We start from the raw sequence: 22,780 nt of genomic DNA, 5'->3' as shown, positions 1-22,780 counted from the left end.
AAATCTGAGTGTTTTAAAGTTCTTTTCCTCCAACCACTTCTTTCCCAACCCTGGAAGAAGTTTTATGTCTGCCATTGTCAGGAGTACATTTCCAACATTTCTCAGCATAGGAAAAGATTAGAAAGGAGTTGGTGAAAACCCTTGAAATATGCAAGTTAGTAGGTTTGCATAAACTCAAAAGGGCATTCCAACCCTGGAAATGCTGCTTACCATTCCCTTCATCCACAGTATGTAGACCTGCGCTAACGTGGCAACATAAGAGTATTACTAGCATTCAAACCCTGCTATGAAGGAGTCCTGGCATAATAAGAGAAGCTATTTCAGAGCTCTTATATAATGAGATTCTGCCATAGTTTGTTGCCGCATTGCATGGTACAAAAGAGAAAAGTGGATTTTCTTACAGCAGGACAAGTAGAATTATGAAGCAGCCTGCCCCATGGGCAAGTAGATATTTTATTAAATTCCACACCCCTGGAATTTATGTCTATACGCAAGGCAAGTCATCTGAGCCATTCATTCTCTAAATTGGTAAACCTGTGACCGTCACCTCCTAGGTGCTCTCTAGCCTCACTTTTTGCCCACCCTCATCATTTAAACTCTCGCAAGCTCTTTTCAACTGGGTCTCTGGATTTCTCACTCCCACAGACTGACCTGTCTCGCATGTCTTATCTTTTTAACCCCATCAAATCATAACCGTCTTACTTTATCCTCCTAGTCCTTGATATTTCTGCAGCATTTAATACAGTCGATCACTCTACTGTTGTAAACAATATCCATCCTCTGAATAATATGATCTGCTTTGCGTTGGTTCTTCTCTTACATTTCTCAGTCTCGTGAGGCTTTGTTCCTCCCATCCTCCTCACTTTCCCTCAATCTCTTGTTCCGTAGGCATTCTACAAATACTTTGTTTCCCCGCTTCTCATAGGGTTACTGCCTTTGTTTGGTTTCTCTTAAGCACATGACAAACCTGGTTATCGATAGCCACCCTCGCCCTCTACCCTCCTTCCACTCACAGATCACTGTTTCTTTTGCAGGAATAAGTCACTGGAAGGGCCTACGCGCCTTCCTGCTGAATTCATCCAGAAAACAAAATTTAGCTCTGTTTTTACCACCACTGTACCTGCTTCTGAACTGCACTCCTCTCCGTTTCCTCTGGCATACTAACCTATTGTCCTACAGCCAGACACATAGGTGTGCTTTTCAACCCCTGTGGGTGTCTGGGAACCTTGATGACTGCCTTGCAACCAGATGTGAAGTTTTAAATCTGCATACAATCTGCCTGAACATGCCCCTTCCATGCAGTCATGTCACGGATTACAGCAGTGTTCCTTGTAAATTTGACTGCACCAGTCTATTGGAAGATCTCTCCCTTTACACCTTTTTATTACTGGATTAAGTGCCTATTTCCTGAAAATCCCACCTTGTTGCCTCAAGACTCCTGTCCCTAAATCCACTTGTACTTGAACTGAGACAATAATGGAACATTATTGTTAATGCCTTCAGGCTTAACCCTTAAGCCCATGTTCTGATTCTTTAGAGTGTTATTTGCCAATTGCCTTCTGATTTGCTTATCCTTTGAACTTCACTGACAAAGCCACAAATCTAGATGGTATGCTATAAATAAATATCAATATGCTCTTAGGGTGATGAATGCATTTACCATGTAGCTGATGAATCAGTTGAGTGCCTCTCCCTTTCTTTCCAACTGTTCTTGCTCCTAGAATCCATCTAATTTACAGGACTGGTGCAATGAGTTTTCCGTTGCTTCCTTTGCCAAATAATTGCTTTGTATTTTTAAAAGCAACTTGGCATCCTCTTGCCAGAGATGATTGTCTAAGTAAAGCATAGATGTAGTTGAAGCAAAAGATACTTGCGCTATGAGCCTGGAGGTGACCATCCACAACTGAAGGATTCCTTTTTTCCCCCCACAGATGAACGATCAGTGTCATGACCTAAGCACAGCAAAATCCCTGCTTGATATGGTTTTCTGGATCTAACACAAGAAATTTACTAAAACCGGTAAGGCTACCTATTTTATTTAAGATTCAGATATATTTGCATTGGTAAATGTATTAACCTTTGCGCATTTGTTCCTGTGTATATGTTACACATTTCACAACATTTTGTGCCAGTGTGATAAAGCATGACTTCCTTTCGTTTTGTTTTTCTCCCACTTTTTGTCAAAAATGTACTGTGAACAGAGCCACTGGAATTATTTGGCAGGGGAGGACACATTAAGTGGCAGGGTTGACCATAGATAATGCTGCAAGAAAAGGCAAATTATGTGTTGTAGAGCAGCACATTTTGTGATGTGGTGTTTGCTATTTTTACTTACGTTAACACTGTGTAAGCAAAGATTTCACCTCATTGGTACCAGTTTAACACCCAGACATATCAATAAACAACTAAAAGGTGACTAGTCAACCTTTACTATAGGGCTATCAACTGCGCAGCTACACATGTTGTCATTTTTAGTACGTTTTGATACATTTGAGTTAGAAACAAATGTTTATGATGTGTTAAAAACCGCAGCTTATGCTGCAGATGATAGATAACGTGACAAACCCATAATGCAGAAGATATAATGACTGCGGAAATGGGTAATTCCAGTGGCTCTTGTGTAAGTCTCTTCTAATCCTTTATATTTCAGTCTGCAGTCCTAGTGCACTTGAGTGAATGTGTTTCTTGATAGTTGCATCATGTTCAGCTGTGTTTCAATTTTCCATACAATCACATAAACTTCCGAGTTTTTAAGTCTATTTTCTTGCCAGCGTTTTTTGTGAACAAGTCAAGTCAAGTCAAGTCAAAACATTTATATAGCGCACTACATACCCAGAGGGTTTCAAGGCGCTTAGGAAGGGGAGGAGGATTATTTGTCAAATATCCACGTTTTAAGCTGCTTTCTGAACGCTAGGTGATTCTGGGTGAGGCGAAGGTAAGCGGGGAGTGAGTTCCATGTTTTGGCAGCCAGGTATGAGAAGGATCTGCCTCCCATGGTGGTCTTGTTGATGCGAGGTACAGTGGCGAAGGCTTGGCTGGAAGAGCGAAGTTGGCGGGAGGGGGTGTAGAAGGACAGTCGAGAGTTGAGGCAATCTGGTCCGATGTCGTAGAGTGATTTGTGTGCGTGGGTAAGCAGTCGGAAAGTAATCCTCTTATTGACGGGTAGCCAGTGGAGGTCTTTAAGGTGACCAGAGATGTGTTCGCTGCGTGGGATGTCTAATATGAGCCTGGCTGAGGCGTTTTGGATTCGTTGTAGTTTCTTCTGGAGTTTAGCGGTGGTGCCTGCGTAGAGGGTGTTTCCGTAGTCCAGTCGGCTCGTGACTAGAGCGTGGGTGACTGTTTTCCTTGTTTCGGAGGGGATCCAGCGAAATGTTTTTCTGAGCATGCGAAGAATGTTAAAGCAGGAAGAGGATACGGCGCTGACTTGTCTGTTCATTGAGAGTGAAGAATCCAGGATGACGCCAAGGTTCCGTGCGTGGTCTGTCGGGATGGGTGCATTTCCGAGGGCTTCCGGCCACCAGGAGTCGTCCCATGCAGAGGGGGATTTACCTAAGATGAGGACTTCTGTTTTGTCTGAGTTCAGTTTCAGACGGCTTTGTTTCATCCATTCGGCGACTTCTTTCATTCCTTCGTGTAGGTTAGTTTTGGCGGTGCTGGGGTCCTTGGTGAGAGATAGGATCAGTTGAGTGTCATCCGCGTAAGAGATGATGTTGAGGTTGTGTTGGCGGGCTATGGCCGCGAGGGGGCTCATGTATACGTTGAAGAGGGTGGGACTGAGTGAGGATCCTTGTGGTACGCCGCAGATGATTTCAGAGGCCTCGGACTTGAATGGTTGGAGGCGGACTCTCTGGGTTCTTCCGGTGAGGAACGAGGTGATCCATTCCAGTGCCTTTCCTTGGATTCCGATGTTTCTGAGGCGTTGTAATAGGGTGCTGTGGCAGACTGTGTCGAAGGCTGCAGAGAGGTCGAGGAGGATGAGGGCGACTGTGTCTCCATTGTCCAGCAGAGTTCGAATGTCGTCTGTTGCTGCGATGAGGGCGGTCTCAGTGCTGTGTTTGGCTCGGAAGCCAGATTGTGAGGGGTCGAGTGATTTGTTGGCTTCGAGGAAGGCGGCGAGCTGGTTGTTGACAGCTTTCTCGATGACTTTGGCCGGGAATGGAAGAAGCGAGATGGGGCGGTAGTTTTTGAGTTCGGTGGGGTCTGCTGTTGGTTTTTTCAGAAGGGCGGTGAGTTCAGCGTGTTTCCAGTCTTCTGGGAAGGTAGCGGAGTTGAAGGAGCAGTTGATGACGTCTCGGAGGTGCGGAGCTATGATGGAGTCTGCTTTGTTGAAGATGTGGTGAGGGCATGGGTCTGTGGGGGATCCAGAGTGACAACAATTGGACTGAACACAGGATCAGTTCAAAGAATTTCAAGAGACATTTGCATACTGTCAGTGATCTGATCTTCATAAGGAGAATCAACCTATCTATTGTATGAATGAAAGTTCTGTCACATACTTACGAGCAGCACTAGGACCACACAGCAAGTACAAGTATAAACATATTCATGAAGTGAATAGTGTCGGTATAACCCTTTTAGGCATACTGTGCAAGCCAGAGGTACATTCTCTGCATTGATTTTGTATGTCTGCAATATTACATTCAAGTGTAGAACCATCATGCTTACATTCAATGTTTATTTAGGGTATATAAAAACAGACAAAGCAGAGCACTTTCCAAAAGTGGAAGTTGAAGATTCACTAGCTGAGGTGCAGATCTCCGGGTCATACCCATGATGGGCAATTAAATTATTTGAAAAAGTAAACTGTGAGAGGTTTTCTAGAGGAGGTAAAAGGGTGAGGCCTTTGTAAGGAGAATATAAATTTATCCTTGCCATAAGGGCTATCACTTTTAAAGTGTTGATATTTGTAATAAAAATGCTATAGCCACCTTGTGGAGATCATTGAACCATGTACTTAATGGTTTAGAATGATGGCTGTGCAACATGAGGCCAAACAGACCCCTAAGGCATCCAGATCCCATATTCGTCAGTCCTTTTTCGGTCTTGATTAGGCAGCGCATGCGCGCAGTCTCTTCGAGACATGCTGTATCTACAATACCGGCTTCAAGCACCCCCCCAATTCATTTTCATTGGGTCCTCCTACTGTTCTTTGTAAATGCCTGCTTTTCTTTTGTGAATGTTAGTAGGCCCTCCTTTTAAACGTTTGTAACCTCCCATGAGGAATGCCCCTGTTACATGTGCTCTTACTCTTCACTTTATTTAGGATACCTTATGGGCACTCTTTTTTTGTTGTTGTTGCCTTTTCGCTTTGGAGCCAGGACAACGCACCTCCCTGAGCACAATGGACTTATCTTGTTTTGTGGCTATAAGCTGCTCTTTTACGTTGCCCGCCTGTCTAGAACGTGCTTATCTTGTTTTGGTGCTGATAGCTTATGTTAGCAAACACATACAGCATTTGCATTTCTTTTTTCCCTGCCCATCAAACTTGTTCTGAGAGTACCTGTCCATGCTTCTCCCGCCGACTTGTTTTTTGCTTCCAAGCTGTTTGTATGTGCAGAAGGGAATTCAACCATGGTTTAATTTTATTTGTTATCATCAGCATATTTTTTGTAGAGCTTGCGCCGAGACTCTAACATGGTTCCCCAGGCCCAAAGTCGGCAGCTCTATATGTTACGCCACATAGCTAACTCGAAAAGCAAACTGGTTTTCTTAGGCACAGGAATGTTACGTGATTCCCCACAATCACGTGATATTGAACTAATACTTTGACTCGAACCAGGCTCTCCACTTCCATAGTCAGCAGTTCTAGGAATGGACCGCGTCCTCCCAATTAAGTCGAGTTATGAGGAGTAGTTATGGGTTGTACAGAATACAGTGTTCTCTAACCTAATTATTCAGCACACTTGTAAGTGTTCATTCTCAACAACTCGCGATTGGGAAACTGCCACGTCTTTATTGAGCTACTTGCGAGTATGACGGACATATGGGAAAGGCAGTGGTTTTGTAACAGCCAGCCTTACAAAGCGAGATGGTGTGGTTGGTGTATATACAGGCACAATTTCAGCAGCCACATACATATTTCGTCTATTCCTTGCACCACTTTGGTTACTTGTTACCTCCCACTGAAAAGACACGTAAACGGTTCCAGCTGCACATTCTGCATTTCCCATGGATTCCCCCCACCCATACCCATGTCTGTCTAGCTGTTGGTTGCGTGGTCCTTGAGCATTCAGAGTCTGCCTCTACCGTACTCTCCTTAGCAGATTGTTCCTTTAAGTATGTCCGTAAGGGCTCACAGATGTCCAGAGGCCGGGACGAGATAGGCATCAATACTGCATTAATAGTCAGTTGCTCCTTAATATTCGGTCATGCATCCAATCTTTAAATTTCGGGGCCCCTAACCATTTGCAGGCCGCCCTTCGTTTAGCCAGCTGCAAACCAAGCGATATGTATCGCCTGAGTGAGGCTTCGGAAAGGTAATGATTACGTTAAACTATTGCAACTGTAATGAGTACGCCCTTTGAAACAATGCAGACGATTTTGATTGTGTGACAAAACATTATCGGTGTTTAAAGTGGCAATTCTGAGTATCTTCATAAGACTTTCAAAAGATGTATGTAACAAGACGCTGTCCATTCTTGGTATAGACTGTATTGATATAAAAACGTGCTACATTTAAGACTGTGGATTCTTCTCGTCGTCTCTGAAAGGCTCAGAGTGTATCAATATATTGGGCTGCAATGCCATCTGTCGTTTGGTTTTGCTTTGCATGGGCTTTATGTGAAAAAAAAGTTCAGGAAAAGCGCTGAGTGCCGGGGTTTCGCATGGCTTTTCTCCTCTTGTTATATTTATGGATTTTTTCTGTGCCCCAATTCCCCGGTCTAACCCAATGTATCAGCAGGCAACTGTCTGTAAATATGGCACTGCCCTTTTTTTTTTTTTTTTTTTTACCTTTTGCGCAACACTGCACTGCTGAATTTCATGTACTGCTTGAAGAATTTAGTAAATTATGACCTGCATGTTTTCTAATTTATTACTGAGAAATAGGATGATTTTTTGACTATCTGCCACCCACTGCGCAAGGACACAATTTGTATGGGCTGACATTTCTTTTTCTACAATGAAACCAGTTTTGCTTTCTTTTCCGTATATATATCCTGATGCATGTTCTCAAGCATCTATTGGGAGTTTGGTGAGGGGAAGATATAGTTCCCCTCTTGACACTGCAGTCCTACAGTACCATTCATAGCAACTCGTGGTCTCATTTTGTTCCAGAACTTTAGAGCTGTCACTATGCAGCTGCAGTTTGCTCTTCAGCACTGAGCGACACAGCACCCAGTATAATGTGCTCGTTATTCTACCTAGGGCACTTGGGGTAGAATGGAATTCTAGGAGAAGATATTGTCACTATATAGAAGATAATCTGCAGGAGCCATCCCAGGAAGATTCTCTAAATTGAGGATTGTCAATTGGCTTGTGAGGATCTGAAGTTAGGGGCTTTGCAGTGCATCTGTTCTTAAGTATCATAACAATAGACCAAATAGATGTCTATGGCAAAGCAGTTCTAGAATTCTTTAGCTCAGTGACAAAGGGATAGAGCATCTGATGGCTTTTCTCAGTGATTGTAACCCACTGTGGAGCATATGACCAGGACATGTTAACAGCCTTTCTAGAAGGTCTACCCAATCTGATGACCTAGCCATTCTTACAAAGAGTATTTTTAAACCAGTTGATCTGGGAAGAGAGTACTTTCAAATCAAAATATTCTGCATGGATTCATGGAGCCCTCTTAACCATTTCTCTGTGGTGACTAATATTAGTGTCAACATGCCATTCCACCAGTAACCCTGTTCGTTCAGACTGACTAGTGGCTATTGGAAGGAGCTCTTCTCTACTGACTTCCTGGAAAATGCTGACTTCATCGCCCTGCTGGTGCTAGACTCCAGCACTTTCAGTCAATCCGGGTTGGTAAAGCCCAGCTACTCACCCACAAGGGTCTCAATGCGCGGGTGCGGCTCCGTGAGTGCTGAGGTCATTCGAAGACAAAGGTCTTGAGGTCCTTCCTGAACTGAAGCAGTGGGGGAATTTGCCAGAGGGGGGGGGGGAGTCGTTCCAGTTCTTGGCCGTCAGGTAGTAGAAGGACTTGTCTCCCGTTACGGTCTTGTAGATTTGTTGAACGGTGGCCAGGGAGAGGTCAGCTGATCGGAGGTGTCTTTTGGGTGAGTGGAAGGAGAGGTGGTTGTTCAGGTATGTTGGTCCTGTGTTGTGGAGGGCCCTGCATGCATGGGTGAGGATTTTTAAGGTTAGTCTTCTTTCGATTGTGAGCCAATGAAGATCGCGGAGGTGTTGGGTGATGTGGCTGCGATCGGGAATGTCTAGGATCAGTCTGGCTGCGGCGTACTCGACAGTCCAGAGTTTGCGAAGTAGTTTCTTGTTGATCCCAGCACAGACAGCGTTGCTGTAGTCCAGTCTGCTACTGATGAGAGCATGCGTGACAGTTTTTCAGGATTCTGATGGGATCCATCTGAACGTTTTTCGGAGTAAGCAGAGGGTGTTAAAGCAGGCTGAGGATATATCGTTGATCTGGTGGTTCATTGTGACCGCTGAGTCTAGTATGCTGCTGATGTTTCGTGCGTGGTCCGTCTGGTTCGGGTTGGGGTGGGAGTGGGGGAGGGTTCTGAGGTTGGGGGCCACCAGGAGTCGTACCATGTGGCGGGGGTGGAGCCAAGGATGAAGACTTCTGTGTTGTCAGAGCTGAGTTCGGGCAGCTGTTCATCCAGGTGGCGACAGCTTTCATCCCTTCGTTCAAGTTGTTTGGTGATGTTGGGTTGGTTGATGAGGGAGAGGATAAGCTTGGTGTCGTCAGCGTAGGAAACTATGTTGAGGCTGTGGTTTCTAACGATGGTTGCGAGGGGGGCCATGTAGATGTTGAAGAGGGTGAGGCTGAGGGAGGATATTTGAAACACTTCACAGTTGGTCTCTCTTGATTCCGAGTGTTAGGGCGGGAGTCTGACTCGCTCAGTTCTGCCAGTGAGAAATGAGCATATCCAGTCGATGGGCCTTTTTTACCTGGATGGTAGCGTCGTGGAGTCTGGTGGCTAGTTTTGGCCTTGTTCGAAGAGGGAGCTCTTGTAGTCGGAGGCGGCGAGTAGGGCGGTCTTGGTGCTGTGGTTGCTGCGGAATACGGATTGGGAGATGTCCAGGACTTTGTTAGCTTCTATGAAGTTTTCTAGCTGGGTGTTGACGCCCTTTTCGATTACTTTGGATGGGAATGGAAGCAGGAAGATGGGTCTGAAGTTTTTGAGGTCTATGGAGGGTTTCTTCAGGAGGTGGATGACTTCGGCGTGTTCACAGTCATTGGGGAATGTAGCGGTCTCGAGGGAGCAGTTGATAGTCTTCTGGTCCGATGGCGTTGCGGCTCTGCGGAAGATATGGGGTGGGCAGGAGGCTGAGGATGCCTCGGAGTGGATGCTCTTCATGGTCTTTAAGGTGTATTCTGTTGTGAGTGGGGTACAATTGAACAGGGTCTGTTGGGTGGTGTCGCTAGGAGGAGGAGCTGGAGCGATGCGGAGGTCTTGGTTATCGAAGTTCTCATAGATGATCTTGAGTTAGAAAAAGGTGCTAAGTCTGTTGCAGAGGTTCTGGGTGGGTGTGACGTCTCTTGTTTCGCTGCAGGGTTTGGCATATTCTTTGATGATGGAGAAGAGTTCTTTGGTGTTATGAGCGTTGGTAAGGATTCTACTCTAGCACAATTCCCAACAGGAAGACCACACAGACCTGAGCTCCCAGCAACTTCCTGGAGAACCTTAACACAATATGACTCGCTCAATGAGTGAAGGTCCACTCCCCCCAACCCCCACCTGTCCTGCCCCGCCCTCCACAACGCCGGACATCTCAGCCCTATATTCAACAACTTTGTCAACATCATAGTAGATAAGCCCACCTCCACACCTGAACCCACAACTCCCTCATCCGGTTGGCCCCATTTACCCCCCACCATTGCGGAAACGTCTCCCCCTTCCTTCCAAGCCACCAGGTGCAACTGGATCCCTGAATAAACCGGTACCACGCAGCTTCAAACCACCTGCTTCCGGCACCATGACCACCTTTCATAATCTATCCTGGGCTACAATGCATGGATTGCCTCCTGCACATGCCCATGCCCCTTTCAAGACCATTACTACCCATAAGAGCAGACCACACGTAAGCTGGTACACTGAAGAACTGAAATTCACCAAATGCCATTTCAAGCAACTCTACTGCTGATGACGAAAATCACAAAGCGCCTGCAAATCAGCCTTCAGCAACTCCGATCCGCCAAACCATTAGCACTAACCAAACAAATTGGAGCTGTCTCAAAAACACCAAAGACATTTTTGCCATAGTAAAGAACTTCACCTCTCCCACCTTCAGCTTTGCACCCAACCCTTGCTTTACTTCAGCCACAAAATCAACATCTAATACAACTTTGCTCCCCAACCAGACCCATCCACCCTCGCTGTATTCCAACACTACAAGTCGAACACACCGAAAACCAGAATTACTTGCAAGCCCACTATAATCACAGCGGAAAGTATGTTAATCATGTATTCCATTCACTCAGGATCCCCATCAGATCCCTGCCCACACTTCATTTTCACCAAAGGATTTGACGCCATCTGCATTGCACTTGCCCGATACTCAACTACTCTCTTGCGGCAGCCACCTTACCAAATGTGTGGTAGCAAGCTACCATTCTACAGCATCTGAAAAAGCCCTCAGTCGACCTGAAGACTGCGGTAAACTAATGACTAATCTCCTTCCCTACCCAGCTATAGTCCTGGGAAAAAGTTGCCAACAAATGACTGGCCGACCACCTCCTCCCCCTGCCACCCGCCAAACAACAACACGGAGACCTCCCTTACCGCCACCACCGACATCCACCTGATCAGACAGAGGAGACATCGTTCCACTCATCCTGCTTGACCTCTCTGCCAAATTCAACACTCTGTCCCACCCATCCTCATTTAACACCTTCACGAAGCAGTCATACGCAGACTCGCTTCACTGGCTCATCTCCTTCATCACCAGACCCAACCAGTTGGTCATCCTGACACTACACCTCTGCTGCTACAACCCTTATCTGCAGAGTCCCCAAGCATCCTCACTCAACCTTATGCTGTTTAAAAACTACATGGCACCTCACACAAACATCGTCCGAGCCCACTGAATTAGAATCATGCTGTGTGCCGGTGACACTCGGTGGATCCTCTCTTTGTGACTGCACTCCCAACACTAGGAGTAAGTTCACAACCTTCATGTCTGAAGACCAGCTGTCTGAAGCTCAACGTAGACAAGGCTGTGGTGGTACTCTTGGGAAAAGATCCCTCACTGTGAACCTCAGCCTGGTAGACAGCCGAACTCGCACCAGTAACCATTCCACCCACTCAAGCTAGGAACCTCGGGATAGTGAGTGACAACCAACTCTTGATGACCAGCCAAATCAGCACGGTCGCCTCCTCCTTTGATCTACATTCTCAAAATCCTCAGAAAATTTTTCAAGATCTGTAGAACCATCACTCGCCTGCAAACTAGTCTATGGCAACACACATGTTCTGCATCACCGCTCAGCTTACCAAGAGGCTCCAGGATATCAAAACGCAACAACCATTCAGGTTACAATGAATATGCTATCTAGTGTCATGGAAGAAGTCCTGCTGTGAGAACAGAACCCAAAGCTCAGCCACATATACAGAAAGAGGCTTAAGTTTCTCACAGAACAAACACCATATGAAATGTATTGCATCGGAACAATCCTAGCTTGAGGTCAAAGATTGAGGTGGAGACCTACGACACCCACATAAAGTGCACCCTCGTAAAGTAAAGGATCCTGCACTATGCTTGCATATTGATGCGAGGTAATCGTACTGTGAGACCAAAGAAAGAAAGATTTCTAGAAATACACATCACTACCAAGCATCATCATCATTACTTTATTGCGACTATTACAGTCATAAAAGCACATATAAGTTAAAACAACAGTAATACATTTCCTATGACAGTATACAATCTAGTCTCTTGGTGGCATTGGCATTGGCATATGTAAGGATGGATAAGGTTAGTTGTCTAATTCGAGCAAAAGTCATTTAAGTAGATTTAATATTAAGAATATAATTTAGAATAAAAACTTTAAGAACGTTATTAAACATATCAGATAATCCCTTAAAATACTCGAGAATAATAGCAAAAAGTTTTAGACGGTCACATTTAGCTAAATATCAGTTTCCAACAAGTACCTTCGTTTAAGCCACATAGCTAGGAGGAATTTAGAGATTAAAACCACATGCACTAGGGATGCAGATTTAAAAATCCTATAAAATGCGCAATGTTCCCTAATACCCAGGTTTCTACACAATTGTATGACCCATTTAGAACTGGCCTGCTTGTATGCCGGGCAGAAGAACAGTACATGTATTTCTGTTTCCTCAGCCACTTGGCATCCAGGGCAAAGATAAAAGGCGTCATCTGACCACTTATTGGTTGTTGCAAAAAGAGGTAGGGTCCCATATCTAAATTGGAGAAACAACCTCCTTGCAAATGCAGGCTGTATTAAATCTAAGGCTTGTTCAAATTGGTAGTGTGACTTAAAATCCAGAAACCTATACGTCAGGCTTGTTACTCCAGTCGCCTGGATTAAAATAGTCAATTTAAAATCTCTTAGTTATTTGGCTAAAGTTTTTTTGGGGATAGCTGGGCAGGACTCCTCCGGGGTAACCCATAAGTCCTCCCTACCAATGGCACGAAAAGAGTCCCTCACAAAAGACAGCCACGGTATACTACCCACGGCCCCCAGTGACGATAATAGTACTTTGAGTTCCTCTCTATAGTGTCTCTACTCAGGTGTGCCCCATAGCCGTTGCCAGTAGAGCAGTGGTTGGCTCGAGATTAAGTCCACCATTGGGAGGATACCCAAGTCCATCCTGAGGGTTACATGGGGTGTGTTTATTGGCAAAGCCATAATGCGTCTAATAAACTTATTTTCAGTGAGGGTTAATGCATTTGTTGCATTTGTTGAACTGTGACCCCAAAGTTCAGAGAGAAGCCGACCGCGCTTGTACTTTGTATATTTCTAGCGGTGGGCTTATAGCCTTAGAAGAACATCTCTTCTGGACTTTCAATAATCCCCCTATTGCCTGAGTGAGCTTCAAATTAGCCTTATCAATTTGTGGGCCCCAGCCCATCTTATCATTCAGGGTTAGGCCCAAATATTCAAAAATATGGACTTGCTCAAGGGCTATGTCGTTCATTATTGGGTGCGGGTAGGTAGTCGGTTTGGCATTAAAGACCATGTATTTTGTTTTGTTAATGTTGACCAAAAGCTTCCTCCTTTTACAAAACTGGGTGAATTCCTTTAGAACCTGCTGCATCCCCATAGGTGACTTAGAGAGGAGCAGAGTATCACCCTCAAACATTAATGTAGGAAATCTGCGGGATGATATTTTCGGGGAATCCAAGTCCTTCACGGCAAGTAGATCTTCAATTAGGCCGTTTAGGAAGAGTGAAAAGAGGGTCGGCGCGAGCACACAGCCCTGTCTCACCCCCTTGTCAACAGGGATGGGGCTGTCAGTCAAGCATCTTTACCATATCTTACTCTGGCATACTTCCCCTTATGGAGGCGTTTGAGTTGGAGACAAAGATAGGGTGGTACCCCCATGGCCAGTAGGATACTCCATAACTGGTCACGATCAACCATGTCAAACGTGGATTTCAAATCCACGAAGGTAAGATAGAGACTCCCACCTTCCAAAACCACGTGCTTCCAGTATATCAACTGCAGCCTAAAGAGCTGATCTACAGTTGAAATATTTGCTCTAAAGCCAGCTTGGAGCAGAGCTAATATATCATGGTCTTCCATCCACTTCTGTAATCTCCCTAATAATACCCTCCCGAAAAGTTTTTGTGAAACGTCAATGAGGCTAATTGGGGCCTATAATTGGATGGTTCAAGCGGGGATCCTTTTTTGTAAATCGGAACAATCTCAGCACCAGCCCACGTAGGCGGTGCCGGGAGGCCATACAAGATTACATTAAATAATATTAGTAAATAGGGAGCCCAGACTGCCTGCTCACTTTTAAACAAGTCCCCCGGGATTTTATCCAATCATGGCGCTTTATTAGATTGCAACTTAGCCAAAGCAGATATCACCTCTCCCATAGTACACGGGGGTGTTTCAAATAAGATATCCGGATTAAAATTACAGTCTGCGATTTCGTTCACACTTATGTCAGCGAGGGAAGTAGAATATAATTCCTTGTAATATGAGTGCCAGGCATCGATGTTAGGATCAAGGGTGGTTCTACCTTCCGCTTTCCCGGAATGGGCCAAGTTCCAGAAGCTTCTACTGTCTTTTAAATTCAAAGCCTTCTTGATCTCCTTCCATCTGTCTATTTCCCACTCAGACTTTGCATTTGTAAATATTTTCTTATTAGCCCCCCTAGCTTTCTTGATGCAGAGGATATCGGCCCCTTTTAGTGAAGTTAACCAAACTAGTTTAGCTTCCTTACAAGATTTCGAATACCAAGATGCTTTATCACCACCAGATTTATGTTTGATAGGACTACTAGTAGAAAAGAAGTGCGCCAAAACCCAAGCCATTTCTTCGTGTATTTTGCCTAGGTCACTGTTAACACCAAGCTTGGTTGAATTTTCTGCAGCAACGCTTACCCTTTCTAACAATGGTATAATGCCTATGTACAATTATGACATTATTTCCGCCAATTGGTTTACCTTAGACCATCTAATCCGTCTCCCTCCATCTACAACAGCCAAGTTGTTTTGATATGGCTCCTCAAGAACTCCACCTGAACATATACCCCCCCACTGGTAATCCAACTCCATAACTAGGAGGTTGTGGTAGCTTTCACTGCGTTCTACTACTGAGAAGTCCACCACATTATGCCATATCCCTACACTAATCAGAATATAATCGATAACCGTGGCCTGTCCACACCTCTTAAAGGTCGGTCGCCGAGGATTATCGCCAGGGAACCGACCATTGCAGGGCCTTAAAGAGAAAGTCAAAGTTAAGGAAGTTAGCTGCAAAACTAGAGGAGTCCATCGAGAGATGGAGTATATATTGGGTGCCGGAATTGCCCAAGTGACGTCCTCCTCACTAGTAATTGGTTGGAGAATTCCATTTAACGGTTCAAAGTGGCAATTGAAATCTCCACAGATTATAAAGTTTAGATTCCCTTCCAGTGAATTCAGAAAATTTAGCAGGCAGTCTAACGTTAGTGATATCCCACCACTCTGGGCTGGTCGAGAGTAAATATTAATAATGGCAAGTTTCGGTAGTTTCTTGTATGACCAGAGGATACATATGATGTCTGGGGACTGCGTCTCTACTCGTTTGATCTTACATCCTAGATGGGAGGCTACCCATATGCATATCCCCCCGACGGTCTACCCTTTGGACCTTTCACTGCACCCTCACAGTATGCTACGAAGCCTGCCCTTTATTGTGGCTCTGCTGCCCAAGTTTCCTGGAACAAGCATATCTCGTGAGAATCAATATATTCCCCCCAATCCAGTTGGTCTAGTTTGGAGGCGAGGCCTGCTATATTCCAAGATAAGATTTTAGGGGACCTAGAAGTCAATTGTGCACTTGTCCTGGAGTTTTTCTCCTGCGGAGGTCTATCTGCCACCCCAAGGGTACAAGTTCCGTTGGAGGTCGGCACAAAATCTGCTGGGAGATATTCAACTGTACCACTACCATAATTGCTCATATTTGGGGGGATAGCAGTCTCCAGTTCTGCCGTTCTTTTGACTAAGGTAAACAATGTGTCCTTATTGACCCCTAGTCCACCACATGTTCTTTGATATTGATCTAGGTCCGCACTCACTGTTGTCCCTGGGATGACATATTCTTCCGGAGTTATGGCCTGGCGTGTATTTTTTCACCACCACCCCCTTTTGTACCGTGTATCGATTGGTGGCAGTCAATCCACCAGATCCATTACACTAAATCTATTGTTAAGCAGTACTGCTGGCAGTTGCTCACCATTCTCCCCATTTACCCTTGCAATCATCATAGCTGGCCGGCCCAACCTCCCCGTTGGAAACTCGTGGTTACCCTGGTTAGGCATAGAGTCTGGGAGGATGTAAAAATAGCTTAGGGCCCTAGCCTGAATAGCAGATATTAGTTATTAGTTATTAGATATTAGGACATACTAGTTCCCCCCAATTACCACATCATTAGACTCCACAGGACCGGTAAGACGGGCGGGGGAATCGCATGCATATTCAGGAGCAGCCTCTCTATTGCTAAAGTCACTTCCCCCTCCCTCACGTCTTGTGAACTCTTCTGTCTTGATATCTCCAGCGAGGGCAAACCAGTATGTGCTCTACATCTCATCTATCACCCACCTGGGGACAATCTCATCTTCACCCAACAACTCATGGACACGATCTCATCCAACGCTGGTCGGCAGATCACACAAATCTACCTGGGTGACTTCAATCTCCACTGGAACGATCAGAAAGACGCAGTGGTGAATAGTCTCAAAACTTTCCTTAGCGCGCTTGACCTCACCCAAATATGCAACAGCCCTACACATGACAAAGGCTCCATACTTGATCTCATCATCGCCAACGAAGACTCTACCCAACTAGGGGCAATCCAACCTTGTGATTGGTCAGACCACCACATTATCACCTTCTTCATTAATGAAAAAATCAAACCTATCACGGCTCAACCCACCAAATCTAAGATCTGGAAAAGGGACATGAAGAATCTTAACCCCAACTCCCTGCCTCCCCACCTCTCCAATCGCCTCCTTCCCCCTCCTGACTCCTCTGATGTTCAATCACTGACTGACCACTACCTCGACTCTATGAATTCAATAATTAATGAAGCCGCCCCACTGCAACTAAAGAGAGTCTCCACTAAGATCTTGAACCCTTGGTATGACGGCAGACTCAATGAAGACAGGCGTGCTATGCGAATGGCAGAGTGCACATGGAGATCTGACCCCTCATCACGGCATCGCAAAACGCTTAAGAACAAGAGAAATGCCTACTTTAGGAAAATCAAGCGTGCGAAAGCTGACTTCTTCAGCCTTCAGTTGGACCAAGCAAAAACAGACCAAGAAAACTGTTCGAACTAGTCAAAACTCAAACGAAGACGCAACCCTTACTATCAAACGACACAACAAACGACATCCCACACTGTGAAGACTTTTCTGCTTTCTTTAAGCTAAAGACCGACAACATAAGGTGTGACCTCCTTAATGATGTAAGTCGATACCCGAGCCACATCAAAAGGCCCGACACCCAACCTAAAAATAACGCATCCTGGTCGTCATTCGACACCTACTCTGAAGAAGCAATACACAAGCTGCTCGGCACCTTGAAGCCCTCTAATCACCTCACAGACCCCCTACCTGCTAGTGCTGTAAGAGACTTCACCCCCGTACTCCTCCCACTCTGGACTAAAATCATTAACAGCTCCCTTCAGCAAGGTCTCATCCCAGACTCCCTCAAGGTGGGGCAAGTCACGCCCATACTCAAGAAACCTACAGCAGACCCGGCTGACTTAAACAATTACCGCCCTATCACCAATATCCCCACTCTGGCCAAACTACTGGAAAAATGTGTGCAACTCCAACTAACAAAACACATTGACCGATTCGAACTCCTCGACCCTCATCAATCAGGCTTCCGAGCGAAACACAGCACGGAAACGGCCATGACACACATAATTGATGACGCCCTCCAAATCCTTGATCGCAACGACTCCTGTCTCCTCATCCTCCTGGACCTCTCCTCAGCATTTGACACGGTCAAACATGAGAACCTATTGGAACTCCTAAATACCAGAATGGGCTTATCAGGGACTGTGCTCAAATGGTTCACTTCCTTCCTACACAACCGGTCTCAGAAGTTCAAGATCAACAATGTGCTGTCCTCACCTGTGCCAGTAGATTTAGGCGTCCCACAAGGATCTTCCCTCTCACCCACGCTGTTCAACCTCATCATGGAACCACTTGCTTCCTTGCTCCAAGCATCCAATGTACACTTCCATATGTATGCCGATGACACTCAACTTTACTTAAAGGTACAATCCCCGGAAGATATCAAACTTCTGAACTACACACTCAGAAACACCCAATCGTGGTTGGCCGACAATCACCTCAAGCTAAATGCGCTGAAAACGGAGTTCCTCCTGATATCACCCCCTGCGAAAATTACCACCACCCAAATCTGGCTCAATCACCTAACAGCATTCAATGTCCGACCCACCATCGTGGACTCTGCGAAATCCTTGGGTATCACACTTGACGCAAAGCTCAATATGCAACAGCACATTAGCAAAGCAACGAAAGGAGCTAACTTTCAAATCAACACTTTGAGGAAACTCAAACCCTTCCTCCCAGCCAAGGACTTCCAAACTGCTGTACAAGCCCTAGTCCTCCCCCGCATAGACTACGGAATTGTGGCCCTCAGCGGACTCCCTCTAGCAACAACCGCACCCCTAAGAGCCTCCTTGAATGCTGCCGCGAGACTCATTACTGGCTCAAGGAAACACTCTCATATAACTCCTGACCTGAAATCCCTGAAATGGCTTCCCTTTTAAGCCAGAATACAGCTGAAAATTGCCGTTATGACACACTCGGCCATACACCTCAAGGCACCCAACTACCTCACTCAAAAGTTGTCTATATCAGGAGGCTCGAGATCCAATAGAAGTACAAAAAGTCTGCTCCTGAAACCTCGCAGATTCCGTAAGGAAAAAACTTACAAACGCTCCTTCTCAGGGATGGCACCCAGGATCTGGAATGCACTCCCTCCGGAAACGAGGCTTATCTCCTCCACTGCACCCTTCAAGAAAGAAGTGAAAGCCATCCTTATGGCCAAGTTCACCTGAACCTTATTGTTGTAGTTCAGAGACTTTGCATCGATTTTGTAACATTGATTATTTGATGGACCAATAACTTCATACTCATGCATGATTGTGATCCTATTATGCTACTCACCTACTACCCATTACTATACGGTGCACATCAGTTTGTTGAATCTCCCCCTTGATGCCCCTACCCCTTGTTCTCTGGATCTCTAGTGGTATAGATATCCTTTTAGCCTGAGCCCTCCTGATTCCTTCTGCAGCTGGATCAAAGACTCTGCACCGTCTTATATTATTATCTATTTTAAGTGTTTATTGGTACCTGCTGATCTACATTGTAGCTGGATCAAAGACTTTGCACCGCCTTAAATTGTTATATATATATATCAGCACAGGACTGCTATTCTAGCATGCTATCGTTTACTGTACTGTACCCAATTTATGTTTATTCACCCTCCTGTTGCCCACTCCCCCCCCCCCCCCCCTGTGAAGCGCTCTGATATCTGTAAAGATCTTGTTCGCGCTGTATAAAACTTTGAATAAATAAATAATAGCTCATAGGGTTCCAATTTACGATGTTCTAGTTCTGGGACGCCAGTCAGACCAGTAACATATGGTGAGCACTCGGGGGAGGTCTAGGTGATTATATGCGTTTTTTACCTCATTCCCAGTAGGGTTCCTCCTTGGTGCTGGACCAACTGTCTGGGATCGGCCCTGTCGTTCTACATGGAACCTACGGCTATCACCCTGTGTCTCTACGGGTTCTATATTTTCCCCACTGATTATTTCTGTACTTGTCTTATTGGAATACTTTGGTCAGGGTACCAGCCCTTCAATTGGTAATACAGTAGTACCTGAGCATGCTGGAAGATCCCCTCCTCCCGCCTTCACCAGCTCATTACCCTGGCCACAACTCGGTGGTTTCTTCTTAGTACCTCCCACAGTAGAGATTAATACAGACTCTAATTTCTCAAGCCTATTCTCAATTGATAAGTCTTGTTATTAGGGGCTCCAAGGTCAGTGACCTAAGAGCACCTATCTTTGCCCAGTAATCATCATCGGTCTGTGGCCGCCCAATAGCATTTTCATCCACGCTCAGTACATTTCTTGCTAGTGGTATTTGCTCAATAGATGGATGGTCCGACTTTGGGCTCTCTCCCTGTTTACTTAACTTGCAGACCTTGGACTTTTTCCCCTTCTGTTGTGTCCCTCCTCGTTTCCTCTTTAGGATGGCCCCCTGTGCGTGTTCCATAGATTTTGTGGGCGCTTTATAGACTTCTGCGACACACGTAACTGTGTTCTTAGGTAAATTTATCGATGTGACGCTCGACAATAAAGTGGGATGTGAAGGATCTCCATCACTATCGGCTGCAATTGCAACTTGCTGCAAACTCGGGCTCTGTGTCTGGGATCCAGGGAAAGGGAGTGGCTGGGGGTTTCTTTCAGGTGAGCGTGCGTTCGTTATCCCCCTATGATGACCGTTTGGAAAATACGGGGTCCATAGAAAGTCTTCGCTCAGTGATGGCTATCTCATGGGCCAACACAGACGTAGCCCTAGTAATAAACTGATCGACAGTTCCCGCGACACAGCCAGCACCAGCTACTTTCCTCCCTCTACCCTCACGAGTTGCCATTTCTTAAATCGAGTTTATAGCAAAAATATAACCAAGTACTAATCAAATGTCCACTTACTGGGGAGAAGGGATGGTCGTTGGTGTTGATATTGAGGGTCTTAGGGAGGGGGCCCAGTCCTGCCTCTCTCGGTCTCGAACGGGCTCAAACGGGCCCGCCCTTGGCCCGGGCTTCGCCCGGCGCGCGCATTCCGCAAATCGGATGTCAGGGTCAATTATATACCAGCAGAAGGGAGGGGCCAAATGTGCCTCAGGTGGTCCAGGCGCAGGGTTGTTGGGACACGTAGTCCTCGTGGCAATCCGGGCGGCAGGGAGCAATGTTGCAATCTCCCCCTTTGTGCCCCGTTTGTTTAATCCTCATGAGCCTCCAAGGGCGCAGGGCTGTAGTCTGAACAGTGCGCAGTGTCCCGCGTTAGTTCTCCTGAATGCGAAGCGGCACTACCAAGCAACATCTACACAAAGATGAGCCTGGGAAACTTAGTGGATGGCAGTGAATGAAGGAGACAATCATTGTAAGAGCTCAGGTAGAGCTGAAGACTACTTGGAGTATAGTCTGTTGATAGAGCTCAGCAACATTGACTAATTGGGAGGCTTGGGGAACACACAATAAAACTCAGCACAGTGAAGTAAATCTAGCTTAAGAGTTAAGACCAAAGAAAGTCGTAATTGATAAAGTTACTTTTTGTGTGATTATACATGCAAATGGCTGGATATCTACAGATTCCATGCAAGGTTTGGGGGATGGGCAGTTAAAGGCATAATTAGCGTTGCCCATTTGCAAAAGTCCACAAATATATTTGTTTTTGATGATACACCAGCTTCTACCAGGCTTTCCTTCACTAGAAAAGATCAGATTTACTTCTGGCAAGGACTTCAAAGTTGGAAGGAGAATGTCATACCTTCTAGGTTTGTTTTAGGTATAGGGAAAGTTTATTTCCTTCTGGGGAAAAAAATTGGGGATCACTCTTTTACCCTCACAAGCACTTTGTGTACTATCTATAATCAAGAAGCATTCTGGGAGAATTGGCAATAGCCAAACGTGTCAGATTTTGTAATTGTGATACACTGCCTGAAATGGAGAGTGAGTTTACTGTACTGCTTTGTAGCGCATTGCCTAAAATGAAAAGCTTTGCACTAATGAATCATATTTACGAATTGTAACATTGTATATGTTTTTTGGTGTTGGAAAAGTAGCAGGCAATGCATAAGCCCAGGATTGGGGACATTTTGGGATGATACATGCATGTGTAGCACTGATGCACAACGTCTGTTTTAACAATGATTGATGCAGCTAGTAGGAATACCCATACATTAATAATGGGAAAGATGCTATGAACTAATAGTAAAAGAGTGACTAACCCAGCATTTTGTAACGTAAGTGTGAAGCTTCTTAATCTTAAGGCTTTTTTCATATTTTTTACTTTGAAATATTGCCATGACGTCTCGTGTGTTCTTGTAATGCCATCAATATCACTCTGATAGGTTTTGGGAGTTTGCATGATTGTTTTTGTATTCTATTCTGTAATCCTGCAGTATTTGTTTATTTTGTAAAGTATACCGGAGATTTGATCAGCATTTCTGAATGGGTTGCAAAAATTGGATGTTCACAGAATTTTGTGAGACTGATGCTCAGAATTCAGTGCTTAGATGTATGTTAATGGCCATTGAGGTGCTTTGGACTTAAGAAATGGGAAACTTCCTTTCTTCACCAGCTGCTCAGCGGTGTGATTGGTATGGGCAATGTGCAGTACTACAGAAATGATTGCAGTATTTATAAGATGCCTGCCACAAGCAGTATTCATTGAAATAGCAATGCGGAAGAGGAGAGCGAGGCAAGCTCCTGAGAATTTAGGTGTCAAAAAAAGCGTTGTGGTACATCATTTCTACACCGCTCTCAGACATCACCTCTTGTATTGTATATTCTGGCATGGTGGTGTTTTTCGGTATGATAAATATTTAGCATATAGAGAATGTGCATTTAATGGTTATGTATTTAATTAGAAATAATAGTATGGGTTTTGAAAGAAAAAAAGGAGTAGGTATGACCTCCAACATGTATTTCTAGTTGCATTGTTGCTGGGTTTGTTCAGTTGCCCCCAAAGCGAATGTCTTTAACTTTGTGAAGTTCATTCGCTCCCAAAATGTGTTGTGTTTTAACTTCTGTTTCTTGGAAAATTTTATAACTTGCCAATGCCATGTCTTTGCTAACCTGAGAATATTGGCCTCTGAGGGAGACTGAAAGGGGCTGTGTTGTTTTGCAGTAAAGACT

The 22,780-nt window shown here is 45.1% G+C and overlaps 2 protein-coding genes across 8 annotated transcripts in view; both read left to right on the top strand.

The window, feature by feature from the left end:
• PTPDC1 (protein tyrosine phosphatase domain containing 1) overlaps positions 1–22,780 on the top strand; it is a 353,990-nt gene that overhangs the window by 22,060 nt on the left and 309,150 nt on the right. For both annotated transcript variants that reach the window (XM_078661619.1, XM_078661618.1), the window contains exon 2: positions 1,932–2,019. The gene's annotated coding sequence lies outside the window, so the exon portion shown is untranslated. The remainder of the gene's footprint in view (positions 1–1,931; positions 2,020–22,780) is intronic.
• BOD1 (biorientation of chromosomes in cell division 1) overlaps positions 1–22,780 on the top strand; it is an 81,500-nt gene that overhangs the window by 19,622 nt on the left and 39,098 nt on the right. For all 6 annotated transcript variants that reach the window (XM_078661622.1, XM_078661625.1, XM_078661626.1 and 3 more), the window contains one exon: positions 1,932–2,019. The gene's annotated coding sequence lies outside the window, so the exon portion shown is untranslated. Of the gene's footprint in view, positions 1–1,931; positions 2,020–22,780 lie in introns of those variants that run through there.

This window comes from Lissotriton helveticus, chromosome 9 (assembly GCF_964261635.1).
Source record: "Lissotriton helveticus chromosome 9, aLisHel1.1, whole genome shotgun sequence".
Lineage (NCBI taxonomy): Eukaryota > Metazoa > Chordata > Amphibia > Caudata > Salamandridae > Lissotriton > Lissotriton helveticus.
Note: the sequence above shows the minus strand (reverse complement) of the source record. Positions and strands in the feature narration are given on the sequence as shown.